The 22,016-nt window shown below is 37.8% G+C and overlaps 1 protein-coding gene across 4 annotated transcripts in view; it reads right to left on the bottom strand.

Annotated features, from left to right (window-relative positions):
• LOC106053164 (uncharacterized) overlaps positions 1–22,016 on the bottom strand; it is a 54,925-nt gene that overhangs the window by 8,204 nt on the left and 24,705 nt on the right. Inside the window, exon 1 of one of the 4 annotated variants that reach the window (XM_056012224.1) lies at positions 4,877–5,345. The exons of the other annotated variants lie outside the window; for them this stretch is intronic. The gene's annotated coding sequence lies outside the window, so the exon portion shown is untranslated. Of the gene's footprint in view, positions 1–4,876; positions 5,346–22,016 lie in introns of those variants that run through there. 4 annotated transcript variants of the gene reach the window in all.

The raw sequence follows: 22,016 nt of genomic DNA, 5'->3' as shown, positions 1-22,016 counted from the left end.
GGGAGAGGAAAATTACATGTCTTGTTAAATGTAGAGGATATGGGAAGGGGAAAATGTTTCTAGTCCCTGTCATGTAAGATTCAGAGCATATAGAAGTAATGAAAAAAATGTTTCCAGTGATGTAAGATGTAGAGGGTATAGTAGGCTTTGGAAAATGTTTCCAGTCATGCAAGATGTAGAGGGTATAGTAGGCTTTGGAAAATGTTTCCAGTCATGCAAGATGTAGAGTGTATAGAAGTCATGTTCTACAAAAATAATCACGATTCATTAAATTCATAAATGAGATGCCCTTTTTTTGTAACTCTACGCTTTAAACTCTTTGACTTATGAGAATCCTTGAAGTACTGTGGCGCTAGTACAACATGTTAGGCCTACATTTAGTATAGCAGCACTTGAAATGTTACATCTGGATCTCTTAGCGACATCTTGATCTAAAAATCTTATCACCAGTGCATCTCTCTCAATGGTTGATGGCCACACTCTGTAGCGATCTGATTCTGATGGCATTTCTAGAATGGGAAATCACTTTTTAAAATGTCGGTAACCACTGCCTTCTCTGACAGATTACTTGACCCCATCTAGGGGCTACTCATTGGTACACTCGAGCCTCCCGCCTCTTGATAGTCAGAAGAAAGAATGAGAGCAGCATTATCAGCTTTTAAGTTAAGGGTGGTTATCATTATCACTATTAAAAAAAAAAGAGGGACACATGCTGCTTAAAATTAATCACACGCTCCGGGCTAGGGAACAGTCCTACTTGAGTACACAGCCTCTAAACAAAACCCACTGATATGTATTTAAAAGTTTGTCGATAGTCTTTAATGAGCATTTATTTAAATTTATGGACTGTCAGTCAGAAAGAGATTAGATTTAGCCTTTAAGTTATCTCCGCTTTGGATGGAAAGGGAACTAACTTTTTTCAGTACTCGTGAGTTTCGTTAAAGAAAATACATAAACAAATTTTACAAAAATAAATTTAAAAGTTTATATAAAGGAAATAATTGCACATTTACAGCCATATATATTAATATTGCAAGATGTATTTCCCATTTCTATATCAAACATAATTAATTAATTACCACTAACTATTTAATTACTTGTTTTTTTTTTCTTTTTTATTGATTCATGTTTTCTTCGGGACAATGAATTTGAAATAACAAATTCATCGTCACCAGAGAATGAGAAATGGGAGAAATAACACACAATTTTTCCAGACAGACAGACAGACAGCGTGAGTTGATATAAGCTTTGTAAAAAAAATGGAAACATCTGATTTCGGTGATTGTACTATTTTCAATGATACTTTAGAAGTTCCCAAAGAGCTGATTCGTTTTTAAGATCTCAACATTAGCGCAACATCGTATGTAGACCCAACTTTCACAGAGAGACAAGCTTTAGCACACATAACAGCAGGGAAACCGAAATGAAAATTAACAAGAACTCTTAAACAAGAGTCATGGGGTAACTCAATCTGGGAGTTAGGGCTATAGAATGCCTAGATCTAGTTTCTGTTTCTGATTGATAAGATATAGCCTAGTTATTCCTTCCCTCTCAAAGGGGCTAACATAAAAAATCAATAAGATCTAGTGTTTCTGACCCAGCCAGCTTGTCACGAAGTGTCTGAAGAAAATGGAGACAGCTAGAGTCACAAGGTAGATCGGATCAAGTTAAAATTGTGCATAATTATTCATTGTTAATAATAATATGTGAATCAATTAAAAAAAAAACAACTAACCAATTCATTAACCAAGTAATGGTAATTAATTTTTGTTTTATATAGAAAGGGTAACTAAAACATAGTAGTGATTTTGCAGCTCTGCCCCTTAGATAAGTGTTGTTTTGTATTAAACCTTTTTTCATTCTGCTTGTTGGATTCTTCTTTTCTTCAAAAACCGGGATCATTTGAAAACTTCCTGGACTATGGTTGTTAACCCCTAAACCGTCAATACAATTTCTTCGCTGTGAAATACCCATAAAAACTTACATTATGTTTAACAACAGACGGACCAATTTATAGAAGCAAAAGACACAATAAAACGAAATCTCTAATGCGCTAAGCGCCATTAATAACAGTTCCTCTAATCTGATTGTGTTGTGTGTCATATCTTTATTGCCTCTCTCGCCTCGGTCGGTTCGACTTGCGGAAGATAAAAGCTAGTTGACCCCAATAGTCCCTTGGGTAAATAAAGTTGTCAGAGTTGTATTTACAAAGTCACTGCAAGTTCCAGCGAATCACTGTTTTTTTTTTTTTTTGTGGTACCAAGTCTTATATAAAACAAACACATACAGAGGGGGGGGGGTTGGGTACCGTGGCGTTGGGGCGCTAAAATGGGTATGAAAACCCTACATAAACTATTCTATCTTCTATCTGTAGCTACTCTGCTACGTTCATTGCCTTCGTTTACATTATATGCACATATTTTGTATTGCTTACTTGCCTTATGCAAATATAAATACATACAGTATTGGTAAATAAGGTTGAGGGCGCCAAAAAGCCTTTGCTGCTTTGGGTGCCTGTCAAGCTCAATAAAATCACTCAGGTATAGACACAACCCCAGCCCATGGTCACCAGAAACCAGTAGAAAGATGAGAACATAACATATGCATCGCATGTCTACCAGTGAAACTACAGGACAGACTTTTAGCGCATTAGCTTTGTAGTAGTATCAGTATTTAATGCTGAAAGGCTGTAGACGAGTTTTGATGCAAATAAGTGATTCTCAAACTTTTTTTCTTTTAAAGCTTATATCATGATAATACGTCTATTGATTTTTTAAATTAGAAAATCAAATATATTCTTGAAATGTGGAAAATTTGTTAAAAATTATGACATGAAAAAGATTTTTTTTTAATATGAAAAGATGTTTTTTTCTTTCTTTGTTCGCCATAATTAAGCTTAACTTGAGAATCGTTGACATAAATGCGAGTTCAAATCTTGTAGGCAATGAAGCGCATCACCGCGGCTTAGCTCGTGCAAACTTTGAAGTTTGAAGACTGTCTACAGCCTGGAGCGAAAATGTCGAGGGGCATACGTCAAGGTGCGTGCGTCAATCTCATAAAGTTTTAGGAGGACGCAAGGTTTGGGCTGGTCAGGTGTATTTATACGCCGAGCTCAAAGTGAACCCAACACGTCGAGCTTTCAGAAAATGTTTATGATCGTTAATGCTTAGATTGACCCTCGATAAGTGGCTCGCTGTACGTTAAGTGGCTCGCTGTACGCTCCATTCTACATAACTAAAGGGGAAGAACTTTGTCCTTAAAACTAGATATAATCATAATGTACAAGTAATTTTCCTTATTCGATATCAAACAAAATAATTAATTATTAATAATTAATTGACTAATTGAGTATTTTTGTTCTTTGATTAATGTTTTGTTAGGTACAATAAATATTTTTTTCAAGTATCAACTTGATCGGAAAATGCGTGAGGGAGAAATAGCGTTAACAATTATTTGGGGGGACTAAACCCAACACATTTAGCCATATCTGTGAATGCTGAAGTATTAGTTTCCAGTAATTAATAAGTTACTTTTTTTTTTTAAAATTGATTCATGTCTTGCCTATGTCAATGAATATATGTGCGAAGTTTCAACTTGATCCGTGAATGGATATGGGAGAAATATCGTGTGCACACTTTTTACTACACAGACAGACAGACAGAGTGAGTTGATATAAGATTTGTAAAAATAAAGGAACATTTAAAAAAAGAAACAGATGCTGACTTTAAAACAAAAATATTTGAAGAAAACAAAGCTTATCTAAGGGAAATAACTGCAAAAAAAGTCACAGCCATAAATCACAATACTGCAGAAATAAGCTTACTTTTTCCATATCAAACACAAATAATTAATTACCACTAATTGGTTAAATTTTTTTATTGTTTCATGTGTTGTCAACGACATTCAATAATTATGCAATATTTCAACTTATCAGAGAGAAAGCGCGAGAAAAAAACCTGTACAAAAAAGGGGAATAGCTCCACATATTCGACCACATCTGTCAATTAGTAGCATTTATTTCCTTTCTTGATACCCAATAAAATAACTAATTACCAATAATTCCTTAACTATTTGATTAGTTTTTTTTTTTTATTGATTCGTGTTTTTTTTTTAAGTACAATAAATAATTGTGTACTGTTTCAGTTGGATCCAACAATGGTTGTGGGAGAAATGTGTACACAAAATGAAACCAGACTAAGTGAGTGAGATATAAGCTTTTGTAAGAAGGAATGAACATAATGGTGCACACATATATTTTTAACGATTATCAGATGAATATGCATTACGTCTTATCTTATCTTTTCCCAAGAAATACAAATGTATACATCAAGATAAGATAACCTAAAAAGAAATGTTACTTTCATTTTGAATCACCCGATTAGTGGAAAGGTTAATAAGAAATTTTAAACATTAAGTTTCACGGTAGTCAGGTAAATGAATCTGATTTGATCTAGAATAATCTAGTTTTGTTTAATTTATCAAACAGACTGATAGGCCTATATCTATAAAGGCTTTTTTTTTATAATAAGCAATTAATTAAATAACAAAAATAAAAAAAAATGTTTTCAAAAAGCTAATCATGTAATATTTAACAACCTACTAATAATAACAACAATAGCACTAATAATTAGACTATATCTACAATGACTTAAGTAAACCCTAGGAGATCGATTATACTCTTCATTGGCTCTCAATGTTAGCAAATATAATGTGAAAATTTTGATTTTGATCTACTATCTAGAAGTAGAATCTATAAGTATAGATTTAATCTAGATATAGATCGAGAATCTAGGTCATATTTCAATAACAGTACCAATGTCATTAAATGACAATAAGCTTATAATTGATAAAAACTATTTAATAATATCAAACTTACCCTTAACTGGCACTATATTAAATCTACGTAAACATAATTCCTAAGAAGTAACAATGGAAGAGCAGCACACCATATAGCACAAGTGCAGGTAAACCCTGGGCTATCAACAACGAACGAACGAATTGTGTCCAATGTCATTAAATCATGAACAGTGTACCTCTGTGGTCGCAGCCTTTAGCCAGACCTTGTAACATTAACTGGAGTGCTGGCCTACCGCAACGCGACCTCCTAGCGGGGCGAAGAGAGAGGGAGAACGGAGAGAGAGAGGGGAGGGCGAGGATGTAGCTGTTTACTGCTAATGGTCACGCGAAGTCCAGGGAACGGTCAATATAATTTAGGTTGAGAAGATTTGTGACGGGAGAAGGGGGGGGGGCAGACTTTTCAGACGTGGAGAAGAAGGTGTCCTCGCTAGATGATGACAGGACTTGGTGTTGTGGCTGGTCTGAAGTTGGACAACATTAAATCAGGGCGTCAACTCTTATGGCGTCAGACACTTCACGTGTCAAAAATCTCATTTTTTTTTGTTTCCTACTAAAACTACTAAATGGGCAGCACTTGGAGTTAGATCACTTCCAGGACCTGCCAACTGAATCACATGAGGGAGATGAGATCTATGCCACTTCAGCCTTTATTAAGTCACTTGTCCATCTTTCCCTTTTTTTCCCCTTCTGTTTCCAGTTGTATAGACTTAAGTAGTAATGTGATGAGTCCAATTCTATTAACAGCATGATATCAAATGTTTCTAAACAACTTAATCAACGTATTCTCTAGTTAGACACAGGGCCGGATCTACCTATAGGGAACATAAACTGTAATTTAGGGCCCCCAAGAAATATTTAACATTGGCATTTAAAATATGGACTTTTAAGGGGTCCCGAAAGGACCCTATATCTCAAATAGCTTAGGACCTTTTCAAATCTAGATACGGCACTGGTTAGAGATCTGTATCTCATTCCACGAGTTGTAAATGTTACACTATTAACTGGCGCTAAACATTTACCCACCGGCTACGCCAGGTGTTTCGATGTAAATGTTATGTGAAAACTGAATATGAATTTTTAAACAAGGCCGTAATGAGGATACATATTACATCATAGTTACTCTTTCTTAATTTTCCTCCTCTCTCGGGCCTTAGGAACTAGATTTGATAAGGTCAAGGCTTTATTAAATAAAAAAAATATTACGTTGAATACGAAGTTATTAATAGCAGAAAATAATTTTGCCCTTTGAGAGCTTAAAGTCGATATCATCTATTGAAACCAGCTACTGTTTACAAAGGTGTGGGGCCAGTAAAACAAGGAATCGCCTCCACTCTTTGAAGGACAAATAGGCGTAGACCATCTCTTTGGGCTGGTGGGTCCAAGATGATATTGATATATCGATACTATTTAAAAAAAAAGGTTTCGACTATTTTGTAGGCCTATTAAAAATAAAAAGTTTGTGTGCATGCTGGGAGCATCACACAGACTGCTGTTGGTACCAGTCACACAATATAATTACTTGTATGCTATTGAATTACATAAATCTAGATAGAAACATGAAAAAGACCAAGATGCTTGTATGTAGTCGCTGAATGAACTCATGTTGTGTCTGTTGTATTTATGTGAATGTTTCTGTTGTGCTGTTTTTATATGAGAAAATAGTCACAATAAATTCCCATAAGGATCAATAAAGCAGTTTTAGTCTTAGTTTTAATCTAGTTCAAGTTCATCTGACCTGCTGTACACTGTCTAAAATGAAAAAGTTGCTATGAACAATGTCATTTAAAATATTCTTGGCATTGGCCAACACAAAAGATGTGGTTAGTGTCTCGCATGACAACAGATGTAGCGGTGATTCATTGGCAATTAAACCAATCACTTCTCATCTCACAGAGGAACATTTTTTTTTTAAAAATACAAAAACAAAATTGTCAAAATTTCCAGATTCTATGCCAGGACCGGATACAGAATTGATAAGGTCCTAAGGTATTTGAGATTTTAGGGCCCTCTGTAATCATCGTAACGTAATTTATTCTTTTGCTTTTTATTTAAATCAATTTTTTGGTGCCCCCCGTAAAGTAAGGGCCCTAATCTATAACTTATGTTGCCTACAGGGAAATGCAGCACTGGTCTATGTGTGTATTTTGTATATCTGTAATGCAACAGTTTCTCCCTGCTTTGTCCTTTGTTTCAAAACAGCATTAAACTGTGGATTAAACATAGAATTTTATTGAATGTAATGTCAGAATGTACCTAAACAGAATGACTTGATTAGAAATTGTCAAATGTCTGCTGGATTCTGTTGTACCTACTTATTCAGGAAAGCATAGGGCCGCAACCACACGTCTACACCGAACTCACTACACTGATGACTGACCTCTTCAGGTTTGCTTCAGTCTGCACACTCTCCTATATTTATGCGGATCCTAATCAAGCGGTGGCATGTGGTACCATGGTAGTTGCTTTTCGCAGGGTGTTTCTATCCAGCTCTACTTTAGTTTTTAATATCTTGGGCTATAGATTTTTGCTGGATTATCTTCCACAAGCTGACAGTAGATATCTGTTCGGGGCACCTAATTCCCAATATCTGGCGAAGACATTCTACTATTGTGTACAGGTTTATTTCTAATGCTTACAAGATTATATCTAATATGTACACGATACTATCTAATGTTTTCTGCATACTCTTTCACTTGTCTACATTTTTTATGTGTCCATTCTTTCACTTGTTACCTACACCTATGGTATGCTGAAGTAAGTCAAATACAATTGTTTGGGATGGAGTGATTCCACTTGACCAGTGACCCCCCCCCCCCCCCCACCAACCATTCGGAGTCAAAATCCCTTTACAGTAGGCTAGTTATCTTATACGTTTTGGACCTGGGACGAGCTTTAGACAAACACTAAAGAAACTTAATGTGCTAAACATGTGTTTCCTAGACGTGCATGATAAAAGCGTTCTATTCTATTAACAGATCGGGTATTCCCTAAGTTCTATATTTGGTGCTGGTCTTCGTTCTTTCTTTTTTAAATAACGTTTTTAGAGAGCACACTTAAGTGGCCCCCCTCGGGGAGGCTCAATAAGCTATCTACGCCAGCGTATACAGAATCTAATAATCACACCACACAGTGTTCTACTTGTCCACTTTCACTAAGGCAAACCTAAGCGTGGACAGCTCTAATGGCCACTAAGTGCTCGATCCTAGCCCAAGATAAACCCTGACTTCGACCCCAGGGCCGCATGCTGCTTTCAGACCTGGTGGTTATCATCAGAGTCAAAGCTTGGGCGATGTTATCGCACGTTCAAATTATCTGGCTGCTTTCTGAATGGATGTCTAAGAATAGCGTTGCGTCATTTCTGTGACTGCAAGAGCTATAAATGTTTGACACCCGTGTAATTATTTTTGGGCGAGCCACTATCGTTCGGAATCGAGGCCAGTCTCTTAAAAAAAGAATTTGTACTATTAAAAAATGCCCCCCCCCCTTTTTTTTTTGTCCTATTGAGTGGGAGGTTAAACTTGTACATTATAACGAAAGCTGGACAATAGACTTGTACTTTTTTTCTGAATGAAATACATTTTGATAAATTGTTACTAAGGGACGAGACATTGTGCCCTATAATCTTACGAGGTTATGAATCTGATTAAATGTATTCTTAGGGAAGCTTGTCATAGTTAGTAATAGCAAGGGATTTTTGTTTACCGTTTAATTTTGGTTAAATTCTATTTCAGCATTACAAACAAGAATGTTTTGTTGTGTAAATTTCTAAAAGTATTTAACAATGATTATGACTACAATAACAATGTCAAGGCTTTCCAAGACTTGCAAATACTCGAACTGTGACAACATTTGTGAAGTACCACAACGCTATAAAAGAGCATCCTATAGAAACACAATGGAGTTCCCATTTGAAACAAGTCAAAGCTGATGACTTTTTGTAAGAGCGATTACTTTGTTCTTAATAACTAATGAATGAAAGATTTAGAAAAAAAAAGGAAGATTTTTTACCAACCCACTGAAAAAAAAAATCCTACTCAGAGTAAATAAAATTCTAGTTTGGTGATACAGATCGAGACAGGGCAATATTACAAGACAGTAATCTAGATATGTGATATAGAAGATTCTAGTCTGATGATAGGTCTATTTATTTAGTTAACTCTAAAAACAAATACCCGGTGACGTATGTGTGTTCAACATATAAATCGTCTACACCTCCTGACCAATTTAATTAATTATTAAATTGTTATATTTTGACAAATTATTACGGTGTTTCATGTGTGACCAATAAGTAAGTCATTTTTCCCCAAAGATATACATACACTGTCAAATTTCTAGGAAAATCATTAGAGCAGTTTTCGAGATCTCATTTTTTTTAACTGATAAAGAATTTGCAAGCTGATAAGAGGAATTGCAAAAAAAAAAAAAAAAAAAAAACAAAAAAAAAAACTATTTTTTCTTATTTATCTTCGATACTAATTGTATTCTAGCTTCTAATTCTGATTTATCTTAATTCTTGTTTATCTGTGTTCCAATTATCATGTTGGAGGATTCTGATGACCAGTTCAATATCTGAGTTAAGCAAGCTACGCAGCAGTTTTCAGATAAGGCAGCTTCATAGAGTTTTTCTTCTATATGGGTGTATTGGGGCCAGTGTCCTGTTCGTGCTCTCGATAGAGCATGGAGCTTAAAAAGACATGGTCAGCATTCCCTGGTGAGACTCCACAAGGGGCTAATTTCATTGGCTTCAGGGACGTGTACTATTTGATTCTGTTGTGTCCGGCTCTGAAGCGATTAATTATACGTTGGTCGAGTCGGAATAGATCGTTTTAAATTCGTTTATCTTGTAATTTGAATGAGAGCGTGTCCATTTTTTTTTGTTTATCCTCCTCGCTATAATTGTGTTCATTCCAGAAAGAGAGAATTTTTCGACTGCATTCATTTTCTCATCTATGGCCAGCTTTACGTTTCTCATCTATGGCCAGCTTTACGTTTCTCATCTATGGCCAGCTTTACGTTTCTCATCTATGGCCAGATTTACGTTTCTCATCTATGGCCAGCTTTACGTTTCTCATCTATGGCCAGCTTTACGTTTCTTATCTATGGCCAGCTTTACGTTCTCATCAATGGCCAGCTTGACGTTCTCATCTATGGCCAGCTTTACGTTCTCATCAATGGCCAGCTTGACGTTCTCATCTATGGCCAGCTTGACGTTCTCATATATGGCCAGCTTTACGTTTCTCATCTATGGCCAGCTTTACGTTTCTCATCTATGGCCAGATTTACGTTTCTCATCTATGGCCAGCTTTACGTTTCTCATCTATGGCCAGCTTTACGTTTCTTATCTATGGCCAGCTTTACGTTCTCATCAATGGCCAGCTTGACGTTCTCATCTATGGCCAGCTTGACGTTCTCATCTATGGCCAGCTTTACGTTCTCATATATGGCCAGCTTTACGTTCTCATCAATGGCCAGCTTTACGTTCTCATCAATGGCCAGCTTGACGTTCTCATCTATGGCCAGCTTGACGTTCTCATATATGGCCAGCTTTACGTTTCTTATCTATGGCCAGCTTTACGTTCTCATCAATGGCCAGCTTTACATTCTCATCTATGGCCAGCTTTACGTTCTCATCAATGGCCAGCTTGACGTTCTCATCTATGGCTAGCTTGACGTTCTCATCTATGGCCAGCTTTACGTTTCTCATCTATGGCCAGCTTTACGTTTCTCATCTATGGCCAGATTTACGTTTCTCATCTATGGCCAGCTTTACGTTTCTCATCTATGGCCAGCTTTACGTTTCTTATCTATGGCCAGCTTTACGTTCTCATCAATGGCCAGCTTGACGTTCTCATCTATGGCCAGCTTTACGTTCTCATCAATGGCCAGCTTGACGTTCTCATCTTTGGCCAGCTTGACGTTCTCATCTATGGAACGCTTTACATTCTCATCTATGGCCAGCTTGACGTTCTCATCTATGGCCAGCTAGACGTTCTCATCTATGGCCAGCTTGACGTTCTCATCTATGGCCAGCTTGACGTTCTCATCTATGGCCAGCTTTACGTTCTCATCTATGGCCAGTTTACGTTTCTCATCTATGGCCAGCTTGACGTTTCTCATCTATGGCCAGCTTTACGTTCTCATCTATGGCCAGCTTTACGTTCTCATCTATGGCCATCTTTACGTTCTTATCTATGGCCAGCTTTACGTTCTCATCTATGGCCAGCTTGACGTTCTCATCTATGGCCAGCTTGACGTTCTCATCTATGGCCAGCTTGACGTTCTCATCTATGGCCAGCTTGACGTTCTCATCTATGGCCAGCTTTACGTTCTCATCTATGACCAGTTTGACGTTCTCATCTATGGCCAGCTTGACGTTCTCATCTATGGCCAGCTTTACGTTCTCATCAATGGCCAGCTTGACGTTCTCATCTATGGCCAGCTTGACGTTCTCATCTATGGCCAGCTTGACGTTCTCATCTATGGCCAGCTTTACGTTCTCATCTATGGCCATCTTTACGTTCTTATCTATGGCCAGCTTTACGTTCTCATCTATGGCCAGCTTGACGTTCTCATCTATGGCCAGCTTGACGTTCTCATTTATGGCCATCTTTACGTTCTTATCTATGGCCAGCTTTACGTTCTCATCTATGGCCAGCTTGACGTTCTCATCTATGGCCAGCTTTACGTTCTCATCTATGGCCAGCTTTACGTTCTCATCTATGGCCAGCTTGACGTTCTCATCTATGGCCAGCTTTACGTTCTCATCTATGGCCAGCTTGACGTTCTCATCTATGGCCAGCTTGACGTTCTCATCTATGGCCAGCTTTACGTTCTCATCTATGGCCAGCTTTACGTTTCTCATCTATGGCCAGCTTGACGTTCTCATCTATGGCCAGCTTTACGTTCTCATATATGGCCAGCTTTACGTTCTCATCTATGGCCAGCTTTACGTTCTCATCTATGGCCAGCTTGACGTTCTCATCTATGGCCAGCTTTACGTTCTCATCTATGGCCAGCTTTACGTTCTCATCTAAGGCCAGCTTTACGTTCTCATCAATGGCCAGCTTGACGTTCTCATCTATGGCCAGCTTGACGTTCTCATCTATGGCCAGCTTGACGTTCTCATCTATGGAAAGCTTTACATTCTCATCTATGGCCAGCTTGACGTTCTCATCTATGGCCAGCTAGACGTTCTCATCTATGGCCAGCTTGACGTTCTCATCTATGGCCAGCTTGACGTTCTCATCTATGGCCAGCTTTACGTTCTCATCTATGGCCAGTTTACGTTTCTCATCTATGGCCAGCTTGACGTTTCTCATCTATGGCCAGCTTTACGTTCTCATCTATGGCCAGCTTTACGTTCTCATCTATGGCCAGCTTTACGTTTCTCATCTATGGCCAGCTTGATGTTCGCATCTATGGCCAGCTTTACGTTCTCATCTATGGCCAGCTTGACGTTCTCATCTATGGCCAGCTTGACGTTCTTATCTATGGCCAGCTTTACGTTTCTCATCTATGGCCAGCTTAACGTTCTTATCTACCTCAACTCTCATCTACCTCAATTCTCATCTACCTCAACTTTTATCTACCTCAACTCTTATCTACCTAAACTCTCATCTATCTCAACTCTCATCTACCTTAACTCTCATCTACCTCAACTCTTATCTACATCAACTCTGATCTACCTCAACACTTATCTACCTCAACTCTTATCTACCTCGACTATTATCTACCTCAACTCTTATCTACCTCAACTTTTATCTACCTCAACTCTTATCTACCTCAACTCTGATCTACCTCAACCCTTATCTACCTCAACTCTTATCTACCTCAACTCTTATCTACCTCAACTCTGATCTACCTCAACACTTATCTACCTCAACCCTTATCTACCTCAACTCTTATCTACCTCAACCCTTATCTACCTCAACTCTTATCTACCTCAACTCTTATCTACCTCAACTCTGATCTACCTCAACACTTATCTACCTCAACTCTCATCTACCTCAACTTTTATCTACCTCAACTCTTATCTACCTCAACATTTATCTACCTCAACTCTTACTGTCATGCACAAGAGTTTTAGACCTACCAAAAAAGACTAATGGTGTCTCTAAAAGTGGTTCAATGTCCTCACTGCAGCCTATCTATAGTCCATCAGATTTTCTCCACCTTCTTCTCTGAACTCAGAGGCGATGTGGCTGAGCGGTAAAGCGCTTGGCTTCCGAACTGGGGTCCCAGGGTTCGAATCCTGGTGAAGACTGTGATTTTTTAATTTCGGGATCTTTAGGGCACTTCTGAGTCCACCCAGCTCTAATGGGTATCTGACATTAGTTGTGGAAAAAGTAAATGCGGTTGATCGTTGTGCTGGCCACATGACACCCTCGTTAACCGTAGGCTACAGAAACATATGACCTTTATATTATCTGCCCTATATCCCACAAGGTGTGAAAGGGGAACTGTACTTTTTCTTCTCTGAACTTATTGTCTTCTAATGCTGCTCGTGTATGTGTTTGCATGTTTTAATCTGACCACGTTAACACTACAGCTACAAAAGTATGTGACTTTGATATTTGTACACATTAAAGAATTTCCCTTTCGAGCTATTTCGTACGCAAGTCTAAGACTTTCATAATTTACTCATATCTGGCTCATGTTCTGATTATTCAAATTTGCAAAAGCATTCTTGTAATCCAAAAACAATTTTCGTTTCCGTGAGGTATCATTATTCACAATCACACACGCGGAGGCGTCGAAGGGAAGTAAATCATGACTGAACAAACAAAGGGAAACGACTTAATGTCAAGGTTATTTGACAGTCCGCTTGGAAACAAAAGGTGAACTGGTGAAAACATTCCAGAAACCTCGCAGACGACAGTGCATTCAGGATGTGCCAGTGTCCACCGAGAGGCGAGTCAACGCTTAAAAGCTAATAGAGCCGTTGTCCGTGACAAACTGGACATGTTGGCGAACGGAAGGATTCGGGCATTGTCACAAAGTATGAGACCCTGGGGGAGGGGGGAAGAGAGGATTAAGCATCACAACACAGCTGACAGGATTTTTTAAAAAAGGAGGGTGGGGGGTATTGAAAGCGATGTGAGGTAAATTGTAGTTATAGAACAATGCGGAGAAATGTCTTGGCGGTTCGTGGCAGAAGGTCAGGTGAACGACAGAGATAATATAAAAGTCAAACAGGAAAAAGGAGGCAAAAAAATTCATTTTAAAACACGTTTAGATGTTTCGATATGTAGGTCAAGCTTAAGAAAACTGTTCCAATTCAAAACCAATTTTAGACTAACACTGGTATGGCTTCGAACTGTGATCACAGTGGTCCTAAGTTAGAATCTTGCCCGCTTCCATAATCTGCCGTTTGGACTACGAAAAGAAAATATAAAGAGGTTCTCTGTTAAAAAAAATAATTAAATGATATGTTGAGAAATATTTTTGTTTCGGTACACTGTAGTCCAACATTTTCAATTATCGCTCCCTATATCAAGTCAAAGTCAAATTACTTCGCCCTCTAAACAAAGGAAAGACGTAAAGCAGGATACATCCAGACAAAAATGTGACATGTTGAGATTTGACTGCTAGAGACAGTAGTAGACCTGTGCTTGTAAAATATTTGACATGTTTCTAATGTTAATTCGATAAATCTGAACGAAAGTCCAGAGCGCTAACCGCACGACCAGGCATCCACCCAGTGCTAGGAACTTTACCTCAATCTTCTCCCAGATATTCCCCCCCCCTCCCAACTTGCTCACAAAAATGATTGGAACATAACGCACTGGGCATGCTATAGGCACGAAAGTTGCTATAAACAAAAAACAATTAACAAAAATATTTTCTAATCGCACATATTTACTATTGTTAGTCTAGAAATATTAATGACATGACTGACTCAAAATAATTGATGCAATTTCACTCAATATATTTTTTTTTCAAATTTGTTTTTTTAAAATGCTATTTGATATATAAATGTAATATGACTTGTCAAGTTCCTAGATACCCAAAACGAAGTCACTCAGACACAGGCTATGTGTGTGTGGGCATTTAACTGAATGCACAACTTATATAAAGAGTTATATAAAAATTCCTGTCTTCACCAGGAATCGAACCCGGACTCCCGGTTCGAAAGTAAGCGATTTACCGCTCAGGCACAGCACCACCTGTTAATGATGATCTCATATTAAAATCTAAAATACTTTCATTTTTAAATGACAAAATGCTAAGTGCCCCACTTCTTCGCTTCTTGCCTTGAACTTTGCCCTAATCACGAAGTCTCAATAGTCAAACACGAGCCAGGCTTAGCAAGCTGTTCTTTGCGCTCTAGTGATGGAGTCACGTTTATAATAACGAAGAAAAATGTTGAAGAATAACTTCTATTTTCTCACAAACCAAGAATGAAACAATAAACATCCCTCTCCCGGAGCAACCTTATTATCTCCCTTAAAGCTCACGGAAGGAAGATCTCTATTTTTGAAGAGAACTTTTGCATCTGTGTCAACTAAACTAACATCAATGTCTGCATTGGAGACTATTGTTCCATGACCATCTTGCAGTTTTTAGAATCAGAGGTTTAAAGATGCTTTACGGGAACAATAGATCTTTTGTTCCGAAAATGTCTCATGTCATAATCGTCATCAAAGACGGGTTTATTTCAGTGTTTCTATTATTAGTAGGATGATCTTTTTTGTATCACTAGTTGTTCTGTCTATTTTGATGCTTTCTGATACTTTGAGGGTTAAAAATAAAATACCAATTGTATCATATTTTTTTTATATCTGTTTAAAAATAGTCTGAATCAAATGTGTTTCTTTTTTCCCTCGGTTTTATGGTTATTTCAAGATGAGAATCTTTCTCGAAATAATAATTTCTTCAGTAGATGAATTAACTATTGATCCTGCAATAATTGATTTGTGTGCGTGTGTGTGTGTGTTTGCAGTTATTGGTTTATGTATATTAAATAAGAGAGTGTCTCTACAATAATGAACACTTTAAGGTGGAGATTCATAGCATTGTCCATTTATTTTAGAACTTTAAATGTATCATACATGATGAAATGCCTAATGACACGATGACATAATCCAGAAATCTCACGAGACTGGGTAATGGACTAAGCTGATTTTGATTTTCTCACGACATCTTGTTGCAATTGAGCTTCCAACTCGACAATTTGTAAGATAAGAAAGATAAGATAAGATAAGATACTGTGGGACTTCGCACTAGAAAATAAAACGGGTTACGCCATTGAGTACTTTAGAATGGATTAAGATCTTAGAATTGTTAAATTAGTGCTCATTTCTTTTTCCTCATAACGCTCTACACAGGGGGCTACTTTACCTGTATAATAAGAGCTACCTTGAAGCTCGCCGCGTTTGGGTTCAAACTATGGTTGCAGTCTTTATCTAGTTTGGTGTTAAAATGCTTATAGAAAAACATCTAACAGTTAATATTAATGTTTATTCTCTAATTCAGAAAATATTTTCTATCATTCTGTTTTCTGATGACACCCCCACTGACATTGCAAGTGTGTTAGGTGTATAGCATCAATATCTGAGAGTAGATTTTTATTGGGCAAAAGTTCAATCAGAGCTTTGAAAGATCTATATTTACTTTATTTTATTTGGCTTTCGCCAATGAGTAAGAACACTTCTGAACATTCTTTTCAAGATTTAGAATTATACGACGAAGGAAGATATCTTAAAACAGACTCATTTATCGATCTAAACTATACTAGAAGCAAGGAAAAAATTGTTCACAAAAAATTGGATACAAAACCAGTCAAGTCGTGTGTCCATCAAAATGTGTAAAGTATAGTAATCCTTGAAGAAATACGGGCACACATTGCCTAAATTGTGCCGATGTGCCCAAAACTCAAAACTCAACTCAACTCAAAATGTGTGTGTGTGAGATAGTGTATATTTGTGTGCGGGTGCATGTCTGTAAGTCTTTTTTGGTGCCAAAAAAAAAAAACAAAAAAAAAACAGTCTTACGAAAAGTATGGTTGGTTCAATACCCCCGTCCCCTTTTTTTTTCTTCCACTAAATTCTTCAAAGCTTCTCATGAAGTTATTTTCTTGTGTTGTCCTTTCAAATCATCACCACGTTATACGGACATTTCCCGTGGCCCGCGGGACTGTTCAAATCTCCAGCGTGATGACAAACTGAGAGAGGAAGGGAGTGCTGAGGACAAATATCACCATCAGATGTTGACAGGTTTAGAGGAACATTGACAAGTTCACAGTTGAGTCTGTCAGTCCTTTTTGTTGGTCAGCTCAGTGCCAGTACACATGTAACAACATGTAGAGATTCTTTAATGCTATTGATTCTTTTTAGAAAAGAAAATTAAAGCTGGTTGTTATGGACAATGTGTGGGTGTTTCTGATGAGGATTCCAGCTTCTGTAGCCTCATCCCTGCGTCTACGTGGACACGCCTGCACTCTGACTCGGATAGGTTGATAACAAGAGTGAACATAGGCTCCAGAGGGCTGCCGTGATATGTTCTAGCTAATGTATTTTCACGTCATGAGGATGGAAGAAAGTCTTACTAACCATCTATTACACCTTTCCCCAGCGGGGGTTATACTAGCAGTGATTGCCCCCCTCCCAAAAAAACGGAACATGACGATTAAAGGTATTTGGAACGTCCCCTCGTGGGCTCGGCCTCAGGCCTCGCATGGGAGAGAGAATCCATAGCGTATGGCTTAAGAAGCCGTATCACAAGAAAATGGAAGTGATTACAAGATCATCCAGATGATTAACTCTTTCTCTCCTAACTGACGATACCAACGTTGATTCCACCAGAATGTGGTAAATAATTACGGAGAGAAAGAGTTAAAGCCTCCAAACAGAGGAGTCGTTGAAGAGCCATCTTTCATCCTGGCCATCAGGGTAAAAGCCTTCACTGGGTCAAAGGCACATTAAAGAGCGCAATCTCCACCTTAAAGACACTTACGTGAGATGTAACCATCAGAAAAGGGCAGCGGATATTTTGATTGGGCAGGCTGAATCCGATGAAATCACGAGCTGGAATGTCATAGTGGAAGCTAATCAATACCGTGAAAGTGTGAAAGTTGAAGAGGTAAAGACTAACAAGAGACATGGGACAGAACAGACATTATCTCACACCACAAATGTAATACGTCTATATTCAGAGCTACACATCAACGACCTATTATTATTAACTCTGGTCACTGCAAAAATCAAGAGTGTTTAGTTACTATGAAATATCTCTGCACTATAAACAAAGCGATTATTTACAAGCTGTCATCAGTCAATTAACAACATCATCTAGCCAGCCCCTGTGAACGTTTACGAGGAACGAATTGTGATACAAAGTAATTAAAACGTTAAGCAATGTCACGTGATGTTGTACATTTCTTTTCGATCAATCCCCTTTAACCTCATTTAAAGGTATTCGCTTGTAATAATATAACAATATAAAGATTAGAATCATCCTATATTATTCAATGTGCGTAGATACGTTTTTCTTACGTCGACCAACTGTCAGCTCAACACGGCAACTTTTGAAAGACCAGCTTAGGAGCCAACTTGATTTAATTGACATAGAAGAGAGCACCTGGCTGCAGGCGTCTTCGGAACGAGACAGCTGGAAATCACTGACAATGTACAAAGAAATGAACATGCCTAACAAACTGGACAATATTAACTTCCTCCCCCGCAAAGAGCAATCTACAATCTTCCAACTAAGGACAGGACACACATCTCTGTTAAATTATCATCTCAATAAAATAAATCCCACACATCTCCCCCTTATGAAACCGTAAACCATATCCTTTTTGAATGCCCTTTCCTAATCCACCTTAGGCAGACCCTACTACCACTCCAGCCCAACATAACCAACACCCTGTACTGCAGGGCTGAACAACTGAAGAAAACAGCACACTGTTTTTCCTTGGCACAGTCTGCAAAAGAGCTCACAGCTCAGCAGCAATAAAGCTGGCTAGAAGAAGAAGAAAAGAATCACTGACAAAAAACGCGGGATACTCATTTGAGGCCAAAAGAAAATCCACAGCCGAGACAGACGTAGTCGGCGAAAAGAAAATCTTAATCGACCACTGGCGGACAATGGTTATGACTGCGCTGAATATGGCGAATTATGTAAGTCACAGTTGGGGCTGTGTATTGACGGGAAATACTGCAGTCCTTATTATCCTCGGAATCGAAGACACGCCTTATTAATATAATAAGTGAAGACAGAGGCTTTCCTAGACACTTCAGCTCTTACGCCTTTAAACTTGGTGCCATGGTGGGAAAGTCCGTAAACTGGAACATGGGTAGGCAAGAATGCTGGCGATGGCTTTGCTTCCGATGATTAAGGATGAGTGCAGCATTTCATATAAATACGTTAACCCAGTTGCGACCTGCATTTTTTTTCCATATGTGATGCAGACAAAGCCCTTGTAAATTGTCACTTAGTTAGTTGTCTCCTTGCCCATGGAGAACCTGGCATTTATGTCTTTGGTCTCCTAGACTTTGAGGTGGAAAAAACATAAAGAAAACATAAGGGGGCTGTCTTAATATGTTCAAATGTATACCTCTGTGTGTGTTTTAAGCAGTCCCGCCCCCCCAACTCACCAATAAATAAGGTGGTCTAATAATAGGTATATGAAATATGTATAAATATATGAAATTATTTCTTGAGTTGCCAGAAGCTAAGGAGTAGGACAACTTGTTTCAAGGATTAGCCCCAAACTATTCCTAACTAGCAAGCAAAAGTCGAGGTTTCGTTCTTTACCACTGGTACAGAGAGAAACAAGAGTTCTACTGGCTCCAGTCCTTAGCGGTCATCTTATTCTTATTTATCTTTACAATGTGCTGAATAACTTTCGGTGGATATTACTATTTGTTTCTATGTATTACTTAAAAACATGATTAGAAATGAGAAACAACTCTATAGTTTTCTAGTTGAAATATTGAGAAGCCTCTTTTGTTACACAGAATACATTTGTTACGATTTAAAGATTCCTGTACTATTGTTTTTTGTACACGTTACTTTTTCCCACTTCCTATTCTCGGAACAAGTTGAAACTTTACAAAAATATTTGTTGTCCTTAACAAATCATGAATAAATAAAAAAATAAAAATTAATCAATTAATTAGTGATAATTAACTAATTTCGTTTTAGATAGAAAAGACAAACAAACCTTCCAGTATAACGAGATATGGCTGTAAATGTGTAGTTCTTTCCCTTCTAAGAGCTTTGTTTTATTTTTAAAGTATTTTTTTATGTTGCTTGATTTTGTAATATAATTTTCTGTTGTTTATTGTTGCCTATTGCGGAAGGTTTATTGTATCTATATATTTATTTAAACATAATATAGTACAGCACACCACACATCTTATACCCATAAACAGTATACGACTGTATATTTAAACGCCCACCATTAGGTCATATTTGCTATTTGAAAGTAATCTACAAAACTATCGCGATCAAGGATTACAATAAAACAAGTTAAATGGCGCGCTGTCTGTCGAACAAATTTGATTGGTCAAAACCAGCGACATCAATCATCATCAAACTGTGTGGACGTCCTCATTGACCACAAAGGTCAACTTGCAAAATTGCAGTGTCGATTCAGACGTTTGGTGGAGACCCCGCAATATTGGTGGTATAAAGTGTGTGTGATACAACGTGGGCACTATGTGTGTGTGTGTGTACATGTGTTAGAATATGTGTGTGTACGTGTTTGTAAACGTGTTTGTGTGTGTGTCGACAGTTCCATGTTTCAAGTTCAATGCGATGACGGACAATGACCATGACGACAGTCACTAAGTGCAGACACTGACCTGACCATAACCTTCGAACCTGTTTGTTTTACCAGGCATTTCCGCACCCCCCCCCCCTTTTTTCTTCGCTGCACCATTCTCCTCAAATCGTCAAATATTTTCATTTCTTCGATTGTGATAAATTTGTCACACAGGCTTCGATCCCATGCCACGTAGCTCTTAAAAATATCACATGTGTCTACGTCAAAGATAAATAACTTAATAACAGTATTGTGATAAATAACATCATATATATATATATATATATATATATATATATATATATATATATATATATATATATATATATATATATATATTATATAATTATATTCTAAATAATCATCTTCCTTACCTTCATTTTTTTAAGTATTAATAATGATAGTTATAAAAAATGTGTTTTGTGAAAAAACGGCTTACATATTTCATCTTAAAACTAAAGCGGTTCAATTTTAGAAGTAACCGTTGACCTAAACTTTGCAAGCTCTAAAATATATTGAAATTGGTTTTACAAAATGTGGTCTTGTTTATTTCAAATGTAACCATAACAGACGGGTTTATGGATGGATAGTCAGATCAAACATAACTAATGGCGGATTTTTTTCTTTTCGGGGGGCACTAAAAAAATATTCAGAACATCAGATCAGAAATCATCATCACCAGTCCCTTGACGTACGTCGTAAGGGTGCTGTTACAATCCGCGTAACCAAGGCCCTCCACTTTTCCCGGTCAGCGGCTGTTCTTAGTAGGATATCAAGAGAGGCCGATCCATTCTTTCAGGTAATCCCGACAACTTTTCTTTGGGCGACCCTTTCTTTGGGCGACCCTTTCTTTGGGCGACCCTTTCTTCGTGTTCCCTCCGTTGTACCTTGGAGTTTGACTTTTGATAGTGACTCATGTCTTACAGTAGGACCAAACCAGCTCAGCTTTCATTTCTTCGTGGTATTATGAAATTGACCCCTCTTGCCAGCCAGAGTGTAGACTTGTAAAAGTACAAACTCATTTGTTTTCTTTTCCTGGCATCCGATACACAGCAGTTTTCTGAGTATTTACTCAGAAATACATAAAGTATAAACTCAACTCTACAAAATGGTGTTCAACTCACATATTTGTTGATGGTATCAAAGTGAATGAGAAGAATAGCAAAAGAAATAATTCAGCACAAAGTGTCTTGGACCTTACAGAAGCGGAATGAATTATTAAGTGAGGAGTCCCCAAATAAACTCTTTAGCGCGTGTCGTTTAACTCTGAGCACCGAGTGGATTCTATATATAGCACACTTCGTGAATCTTTAACGCTACGATCGGACTGACTGCTGTTGACTGTTTTGAATATAGAAAGTGTACTCCTTTTGTTACATAGAGAGATAGA

Source organism: Biomphalaria glabrata, chromosome 15 (genome assembly GCF_947242115.1).
Source record: "Biomphalaria glabrata chromosome 15, xgBioGlab47.1, whole genome shotgun sequence".
NCBI lineage: Eukaryota > Metazoa > Mollusca > Gastropoda > Planorbidae > Biomphalaria > Biomphalaria glabrata.
Note: the sequence above shows the minus strand (reverse complement) of the source record. Positions and strands in the feature narration are given on the sequence as shown.